The following is a 9,158-nucleotide window of genomic DNA, read 5'->3' as shown; positions in this document are numbered from 1 at the left end:
TGACTGCTGGGCTGACGCAGCTCTTCAACGCATTCTCGGGACAGTGGTCCACGATAGACAAAATAGATAAAGCACAACCTAAACTGCATTTTGATTTGCGAAAGAACCCCAAGGCCTCGAAATGAAGGTGTGTCCACATCTGAGATTGGCCTAGATGCTCAATGATCTGAGGTGAGCTGCAAGTTGTGTCAAATACGTATGGTCATGCAACACAGCCTCACTATTATAGAGGTAAGTCCAGATGGACAGAATGATAGAGCACCTGGACAACCATGTGGAGCGTCTGGACATGGTTGAACCGCAAGTGTCAGAAGTGGAAGATGAGCAAGTCACCTCTTCAGCTTCTCAGAGGCAGATGGAAAAAGTGCTTCCCTCCCTGCAGGCCAAGGCGGAGGACTTGGAAGCCTACTCACATCGGAACAACCTTTTCCTTGTTGGCCTAGCTGAACCCACAAATACTGGAAATACGGAGAGGTATATGGAACAACTACTCGTTGATCTGCTAGGGCGTGAAATTGTTTCTGACATGTTTGTGATGGAGCATGGCAATAGATTCCTTGTGCCTAGACTGGTGCCAGGGGCAAAACCTTGCTCGATCATTGCTTGACTATTGAACTACAGGGACCGTAACATGACACTCCGTAGGGCCCGTGAACTGAGGGTCCTCTGCCACAAGGTCACTGAACTTTCTATTTTCCCAGATTTTAAGCACAGGGTGCAGGAAGTAAGGTGGCAGTTTATCCCAGCCAAGCGCAAGCTTCAGGATCTAAACTTTGATTACACTATGCTTTACCCCACCCACCTTTAAGTGTCTGTTGATGGGAAAGCCAAGACCTAGAGGAGTATGACAAGTGCCTTTATTGTCTCACTCTGTTGTCCCATTGTATTTCTCTCTCTGATATCTTGTTTTTATACCGTGTTGCTGGTTCATCATGTGTCACAACCAGGAGGGGATTGCTTTGTTTGATGCACAGGCAGCTCGCAATGATGGGCTCGGAGAATGGCTGCTGCTATGCTATCCCAGTTTCCCTTGTGTCAAAATGGATGTGTTTAGCTATAGCTAGGTTCTGTACCCTGACGCTTGGTTGATATTGTACATGAGCTCGACTGCCTGTTATGCTGTGTGCAGGTGGACAAGTCATAGTGTATTTTGATATTCGATTGTAGCTTGCGTATTGCTACTTTAGCACACATTATCTTACCTCTGCAACCCCTTGTGCTTTCAAACTGCGGGGAAGCTCGGCAGGGCATCATCTGTCCCCTTGTGTGCACCACACGTTTTTGATTTGGGTACTGTTCTTTGGGTTTAAGGTGCGACAGGGATGGGTCATGTGTTGTTGAGTAGTTTGCTGGGAGACACAGCATGGTTGGGGGCAGGGACAGGTTTTATACAACCGGTAATCTCTCATTGGCAACTGCCAACTATGCTGAGAGTTCTGCATTTTGTGTGGACTGTTCAGTTTGAGCAGCGTGGTGATGGCTGCTGGTGTGAATGTCAGGTGTGCAGGTGCTCAGTACCCGCAGTTGTTGAATTTTCTTACGGGGAATGTCAGGGGGCTGCATGTCAAACAGGATTACTTTAGAAGCCATCCCAGAGTCATTGGATGATCATCCAATTACTGTAGAAGTCATTTTCACATCATCTGACATCATCAAGCTCTTGAAGTCATCAGCAAAGTTTGGAAACTTGAGCCTGATGACTCAAGGATGACTGGAAAATGAGTTTCTGATGATTTCACAAAGTGTGACAAGTCCTGATGACCTCAGGAGGATTTAAGAATGATTATCTGATGACTTCACAAGGTGTCATTATTCCTGATGATTTAAGGATGACTTGAAAATGAGTATCTGAAGACTTCAGGTGTCATCATTCCTGATGATCTAAGGATTACTTAAAAATGATTATCTGAAGACTTGAGAAAATGTAATTATTCCTCATGCTTTAAGGGTAACTTAAAAATGAGTTTGAACTTCAAATTAACACACAAAATTAGTTAGTTAGCTTAAAAATAAAACACATTTTCCTCACATTTGTGTGTGGGATCACTGAGTCAGCACACATTTTCTACCACCCAGCGTTGTGAGCTGACCTTGCCTCTAGGCCACTTCCTTTTCGATGTATGTCCATGGAAATAAAATCATGTCTCAAACACCTTAAATCAGTTTTTATGTAGTACACGTTCGTGGCTGGCAGCGATTTACGAACAACATTTCACTAAGATCTGTTTTTTAAGTGCGGGGAAATAAACAAATCAGCTAGATCCACAGGATGCTGACGTGGGACACAACCCCTGTTCTCAATAAAGTAAGCAGATCTTACTGCTAGGCAAATCAATCATATGTGTGTAAATCAGTGTATAGGATGTGTTACATAAGACAGAGGACTACATAGTGTAGGAGTCACATCATCCATACTGGTATGCAGTACAGTTTGAGTGTTTGATTTGGGGAAATGCAAACTCAAAATACAACAAGCCTTTGCAATGTAATAGGACTTGCATATTTCAAACAAGTTAATTGTCCTCCTTTAATAACAGTGCCCACAAACAAATTAAAACATGAGTGGAAACTGAGAAAAGACGACGCAACAAAATAAAAGAAAGTTTGTTGTAAAAAATAAGACTTTGCAATTTTGTTTGTCCTGCTGGGCACATTTTTGGCAGCCACAAGCTTTCTGTTTGCGGGGCACTAGAAGTTAAAAAGAACAAATAGTACCTTGATCACGTTGGGAGCAGCTGATGGGCACTAATTAAAATGAATTAATGAGCGCTTGATACATACTCCAAATAGAGGACTGGAAATGATGCCAGGCATGCCTTGACGAATTACCAGGCTGCACAGAAGAGTGCCACGCAAACCATCAAATGGTGAGCGACAAGTGGGCTCCAACACCTTTACTTAACACAACATAGTCTCACAAGTAAGATGCATGCGCTAGCGCATGCACTGGCAGATTTGACACTAAAAAGTACCAGCATGGTTGCGTTTACTTATAGGAATTGATTTGTACCCAAATTAACATTTTATGCAGCATTTAAGAGCTGTGAAAAAAGAACATAAAGCTCTCACCTATATCTTGCAGTTTCCACTCTTTTATAACAGTTTCTAGCTCACTGTTCTATTTTAGTATTTTAACTTATAAACTGCATGTAATAATAAAAGCAGTAGCTCACTGACCTACATTCTATGCACTTTGTGACCTGCATGGTACACATTCTTTGCAGCAGGCATGTTAATCTGCATATATGATGAGTTAAAACTTGCACTAGACAAAACTCGGGCTCTCTCCAGCTCCTTTAATCACCTGTTTTTCATCTTGACAATTTAATTGTTGACTGAAAACTAAGCTTGGTGCGCGTCCCTGCTTTTTACTGGTAAATTAGTACAACACCATTGCAGCGCTAGTCAGAGGTAATATATGCGAGGTACAGTTTTGTAACTGCCCCGTCACAGACACAATTAGAAAAAGTTATTTTTAAATCCCCAAATATTCCACATTGCATGCACTCACCTCTAGCAGATACCTGAATTAAACTTCAGGTGGACCAAAAGGTTCTACGCACATCCGGTAGCGCCGGACGTGACGTCATTGTACTGCTGCACCAACAGAGTACCGCGAGGATGCAATCAGATGTGTATAAAAAAGGCACAATGGCGATGCTTCATTCTCGCAACGAAGAGTACTTCAATTCCGGCTTCTTAGGTAAGGATATGCGGGACGGGTTTGGACAAACAGGATGGTTTGGAAATGCTAACCCAGGCAGCCAGCTAGAACAGCGTTTATCTGCTGGCAATAATAACGGCAATGCGCACGCAGGGTCATGGAAAGTTCTTGAGGTGCAGCTGCGATTAGGGAATGGAGCCGGGTTTCAGTTTCAGACTGGCATGAATTAGCTTGCTGTGCTCACAGAAAGCTTCATGCCATTCATTACACCATCACAACATATCATTGTTTATGTCTGCTAAATGAATATTGGAGTGTGACTTTTACCGTTAACATTGCATTTTTGCCGATACATTTCACTGTGTACATTTCATGATCACTGTGTGCGTATATGCGCTATATGTTGTGTTTGTTGGTGATGTGGCACTGCGTTCATCTATAGAGGAAAACGCAGTGTTGCGATGCTTTTCATTTTTGGTAACTTTAGTTCTGCGCTAGTGCATATATGTTGGTGCTCAAATGGGTCGGTGCTCAAAGCTCTCCTGAAACACACAGCTGCTGCAATGAAATGTGTGAACACGGACTGAGGCAGCATCGTCCTGAAACCACAGGGGCCTCTTCAGTCCATTTAAAACCAAATCTGCCCCTTTGGCTCACTCTTGCTGCTTTCTGCTTTCTCCAATGGTGACGCTTTTTCGTTTTTCTCTTCCTCCGTGTTTCCCATATGTGTCTTTCTCGAAGTATAAATGCCTGAGCCAGAATAATATGCATAAATCTCATGCCACCTGATGTGTCTGTTTTGTAAAGAGGCTCACACCTCAGCCTGAAAGAGGCCAGAAACGGGGTGTGCTCCTGTTTACAGCCGTGCCTGTGTTCAGGTGCTGGTTTGAAATGTGCCGGTGCTCAAAGCTCTCCTCTGAAACACATGCAATGAAATGTGTGAACACGAACTGAGGCAGCGTCATCCTAAAACCACCGGGGCCTCTTCAGTCCATTTAAAACCAAATCTGCCTCTATGGCTCACTCTTGCTGCTTTCTGCTTTCTCCAATGGTGACGCTTTTTCGTTTATCTCTTCCTGCATGTTTCCCATATGTGTCTTTTGTCAAAGTATAAATGCCTGAGCCAGAAAAATAAGCGCAGACCCTGAAAAATAAGTGCCGGTGCACAAATTAAGCAATGGCTATTAGAAGCACTTTCACACTCTACATTCACTGAGTGGCGCTGTGGGGGGAGAAGGGCCAGCTGAAAGCATTTAAAGTGTCTTTCAGTAATGTAAAGCGCTCCAATATCACCGGGTCGAGTTTGCGCTATACATAAACTTGAAAGACTTGTCAGGAGGCCTGGGGTGGTTTGTGTGTAAATCTCATGCCAGCTGATGTGTCTGTTTTGTAAAGAGGCTCACACCTCAGCCTGAAAGAGGCCAGAAACGGGGTGTGCTCCTGGTTACAGCCGTGCCTGTGTTCAGGTGCTGGTTTGAATGTCCTTCTAAAGCGGCTGCAGGGTTCAGTGTTAAAGGCAGCTGCAGTGCTATTGCTATAAGCAGTGCTTAATGTGTAAATAAAAACGTGCCGGTGCTCAAAGCTCTCCTCTGAAACACACGGCTGCTGCAATGAAATGTGTGAACACGGACTGAGGCAGCGTCATCCTGAAACCACCGGGGCCTCTTCAGTCCATTTAAAAACACTCCCTGCCCCTTTGGCTCACTCTTGCTGCTTTCTGCTTTCTCCGATGGTGACGCTTTTTTTTTTTCTCTTCCTCCGTGTTTCCCATATGTGTCTTTTTCTCTAAGTAAATGCCTGAGCCTGAAAAATGAGTGCAGACCCTGAAAAATAAGTGCCGGTGCACAAATTAAGCACTGGCTATTAGAAGCACTTACAGCTACAGTAGTCATACCTTCACACTCACCTCACTGCTATATATAGCGCTGCAGTGAGCTAGTAGCACAGACCTCGTGAACACAGGCATTGCTGATAATCACCAACTATAGTGACAAACATGCTTCAATGATAAACACACACAAGACATGGTGACCCAGACGCCTTACTGCTAAATACAAGGCTCAGTGGATTCAGAGCTAGGCACTAGACACACTGGCCTTATCACTAAACATGAGACAGACAGGCTTCCATACTGAACACCAGGTAAACAGGCCTTGATGTTCAATACTATACACAGATACCTCACTACTAAACACAAAAAGACACAGAGGCCTCACTATTAAACACATGACACGCCTCCCTGATGAACATTCATTTTCTGTTTATGTGGCAAGAAAAGTCTGGTTAGGAGTTTACAATGCTATTAGCTAATAGCTTTAACTTTAGCAAAAGTGAGACCCATTGCATTTCAAATGCTTGTTATGTGTTTAGTGTCTTTTGGTGAAATATAAAGAGTGAAAAATAGGTATCAAGGAAACCTCTGTATTTCCAAAATGGTCACTATATAAGGTATACACACTGTCTTACAATTGGAAGGAAAAAATGTAAAGAAAGACAATCAGCAATAACACTTGTTCTTCTATTTTGTACCCCCAAGTTGCCTTATAAAAATGGAACCTTACTTGCGTGGGTAGGCTTAGTGCCCGTGACAGGAAACACACCAAAACAGAACATGGCACACCACATTTTTACAATTAAATCTGACGTGTTTTTTTGGAAAGTACCTAGCTGTGGAATTTGGGCTGTAGCCCAGACAGCACTTAGGGAATCCTACCAACCTGTGCATCTTTTTACAACTAGACACTTAGGCACTAGACAAGTCGCAACTAACTCCAGATTTTTTGTATCTATCAGGATATAATCATGGCATCTTTCAACGTCCTGTTTTTTGCTTGTGATCGTTCAGTTTGTGTTAGAAAAGATGGAGAATTTCTGCTTTTGGACAATCCCGGTGAAGTTCTATGTAAGTGGCTGGTTGAAAATATTGATGAAAGTGGTAGGCCAATCACTGAAGAGAGAGACTTCAAAGCTACGGTTCTCTTCTAATCATCGGGTAAGCAAAATATGTAAACTTCTTTATTGAAAATAAAACTGAAGGGTATTGATACAAATCACTGACATGATTCAGTAGACCTAATCGCTAGAAATAAATGAATCCAGTGATGCTGCAGTAAAATATAACACATGCATGTCCACACAAAAAGCCTTACAACTATCTCATAAGACAAACCTAAGACTTTTTGAAAGGGGCTAACAGTTGACTAATGACACTACTTTAAGGCAGTCATTTGTCAATAAAGAATGATTTTAGTTGGGTGTCTTTTTTTTTTTTTCAGTAGGTGCACGTTCACGCTACGCTTACAATGTGTACTGTCTATTAATGAAAACATACTTTGTTATGGGTAGATTGTGCGTTTGTGTCCTTTAATATAAATACCTGTTTATTTGCACATTCCTTGCAATCAAGTCTAGGTATTTTAAATTCCCCACTGTGTTTCAGTTGTAAAGATATCTTTTTTTTTTTTCAGTGAAAAAACAGTGTCTCATGAGTCAAAGAATTTCTGAAGACTTAATTGAAAGCTATTCTGGCACAATGGAGGGTCTAAAACAGGTGTTACTTCAAAGAGCACAGAAGGAAAAACAGTTAATGGAATGTGGCAGTCGGGTAAGTGCAGGAAGACTTAAGAGAGTGTTACGTGAACTCCAAGAAGAAGAAATTACAGAGAAAAGATGCAAGGAAAAAATTAAAGCTAAGCAGAGTTGCCAGGATATGATAAAAGTCACTAACCAAACTCCTGCTGAAAGGACAGCATCTCAGCCTGGTGATGCAAGTTCACAAATTAATTTACAGAAACTTCAAAACCTGGCCCTTTTAGCAGGGATGGCTACTGTCCTTCATCCAAATGGCTGGCCAGCAATGGACAACAGAACAATGAGAAGGAAGCTGGCTATAAAAATCTGCAATGCTAGAAGAGGACTAAAGAAAACTCCAACTCTAGAAATGAACAACGAACTAGCTGGTTTTAGTTAAGCCTTTTTTTTTTTTTTTTAAGTATATCGGCCTTTCTTTTTGTTCTCTTGTACAGTGTCAGGGGTTTTCTTTTTATTGTCTTGTTTGGTGTCCTGGCCCCTGTGGGGCTACATGTATGCTTTAGATAAATAAAATAAAATTTTGACACATCTCTTTTGATCCTTTTCACTTCAATTGCTGTTTTTATTCAATGTTTTGACGTGTAAAACCGCTTCGGATAATGCAAATAAGGGAAGTCCCAGTGAGTCAGGAGTATGGGAGAGATGGCACAAGTTGCTAAGTATATTACATTGTTAAATTATTCATTAAATCATAGAGGAGTAATCCACACTTGGTCTGCAGTTGATGTAAATCATCTAAGAGTATTTAGAATTAATCTGAAAGTACTTGTTTAGTCATTGTTTAGTAATCCACACTCATTCTGTAGTTGTCTTAAAATAATCCTGGAGAAATCCATGCTCTTTCTTGAGTTGTCATTAAATCATCCTAGAGTAATCCACACTCATCCTTAAATTGTCATAGGATCATTCCAGAGTTATCAAAAGGCATCCTGAAGCGGTCATAGGATCATCGAGCAGTAATCCGCACTCATCCTGAAACTGTTGTGGGATCATCCTAGAGTAATCCACAGGCATCATAAAATTGTCTTGAGACCATCCTGGAGTAATTAACACTCATCCTGAAGTTGTCAATTAGTATTCGTGGAGCTGTAAAAGGTCATCACTCCCTGCCAGTAGAAGTCATCAGAACACCATCCTAGAGTAGTTTTTGGGATGACTCTAGAGTCATCTCATTTAAATATTTCGCCCTATACACATTCTTCAGGATGGTTTGGGATGACTTCACCTGGGCTATTCCTGCAATTAACTGGTGAAGTCATCAGATGACTTCAGAATGACTCCAGGAAGATCTTCCTTTTTGACTAGGGTGAATGGTAGCTGAACATTACATAAAATAGCGCTGTACTTGCAGAGAATTGGCATTGATTTTGTGATACTCCAAAGGGCACACCTGGTCCCATGGAGTTGGCTACTTACACAAAGGCACCAGAAGAGAACGTGTCACAGCTGGCTTTGCTGCACGCACCTGTGGCATGCTAATTTGGGTCGGGCGTAACTCTGGTATCAAGTTGAAGGAAGTATCAGTTAATCCTGATGAGTACTTTGTTACTGTGCGATGCTACAAGGACCAATTTGCTGCCTTGTTAGTGGGGGTATATGGCCATAATTACAATGACCTGCAATTTGATCATACCTTGCATGCTTAAATCTCTCAGTGTTTGAATCTACCACAGATCTGGGGCAGCAATTTCAATTGTGTACAGTGCCCAGGTAGAGATTGCTCTTGGGGCCTGGCTCTGCGATCCTCGGCTGCAGCCCGTGCACTTAATGATATCATTGATCAATGTGTTCTAATAGAGGTTTTACTCATTACTCTACAGTGCATGACATGCACACCCACATAGAATACTGGCTTCTGGCACGTAGACTAGTGCCTCCTGTCCACAGATGCAAACCTCTGCTG

The 9,158-nt window shown here is 42.1% G+C and overlaps 1 long non-coding RNA gene across 1 annotated transcript; it reads left to right on the top strand.

The window, feature by feature from the left end:
- Window positions 1-3,614: 3,614 nt before the first annotated feature.
- LOC138247381 (uncharacterized) lies at window positions 3,615-7,973 on the top strand. Its single transcript, XR_011194477.1, has 3 exons — window positions 3,615-3,703; window positions 6,458-6,656; window positions 7,132-7,973. It is a non-coding gene; the product is annotated as an uncharacterized lncRNA (long non-coding RNA).
- The last annotated feature ends 1,185 nt before the right edge of the window (window positions 7,974-9,158 follow it).

Source organism: Pleurodeles waltl, chromosome 7, assembly GCF_031143425.1.
Source record: "Pleurodeles waltl isolate 20211129_DDA chromosome 7, aPleWal1.hap1.20221129, whole genome shotgun sequence".
NCBI lineage: Eukaryota > Metazoa > Chordata > Amphibia > Caudata > Salamandridae > Pleurodeles > Pleurodeles waltl.
This window is presented reverse-complemented; position numbering and strand designations above follow the sequence as displayed.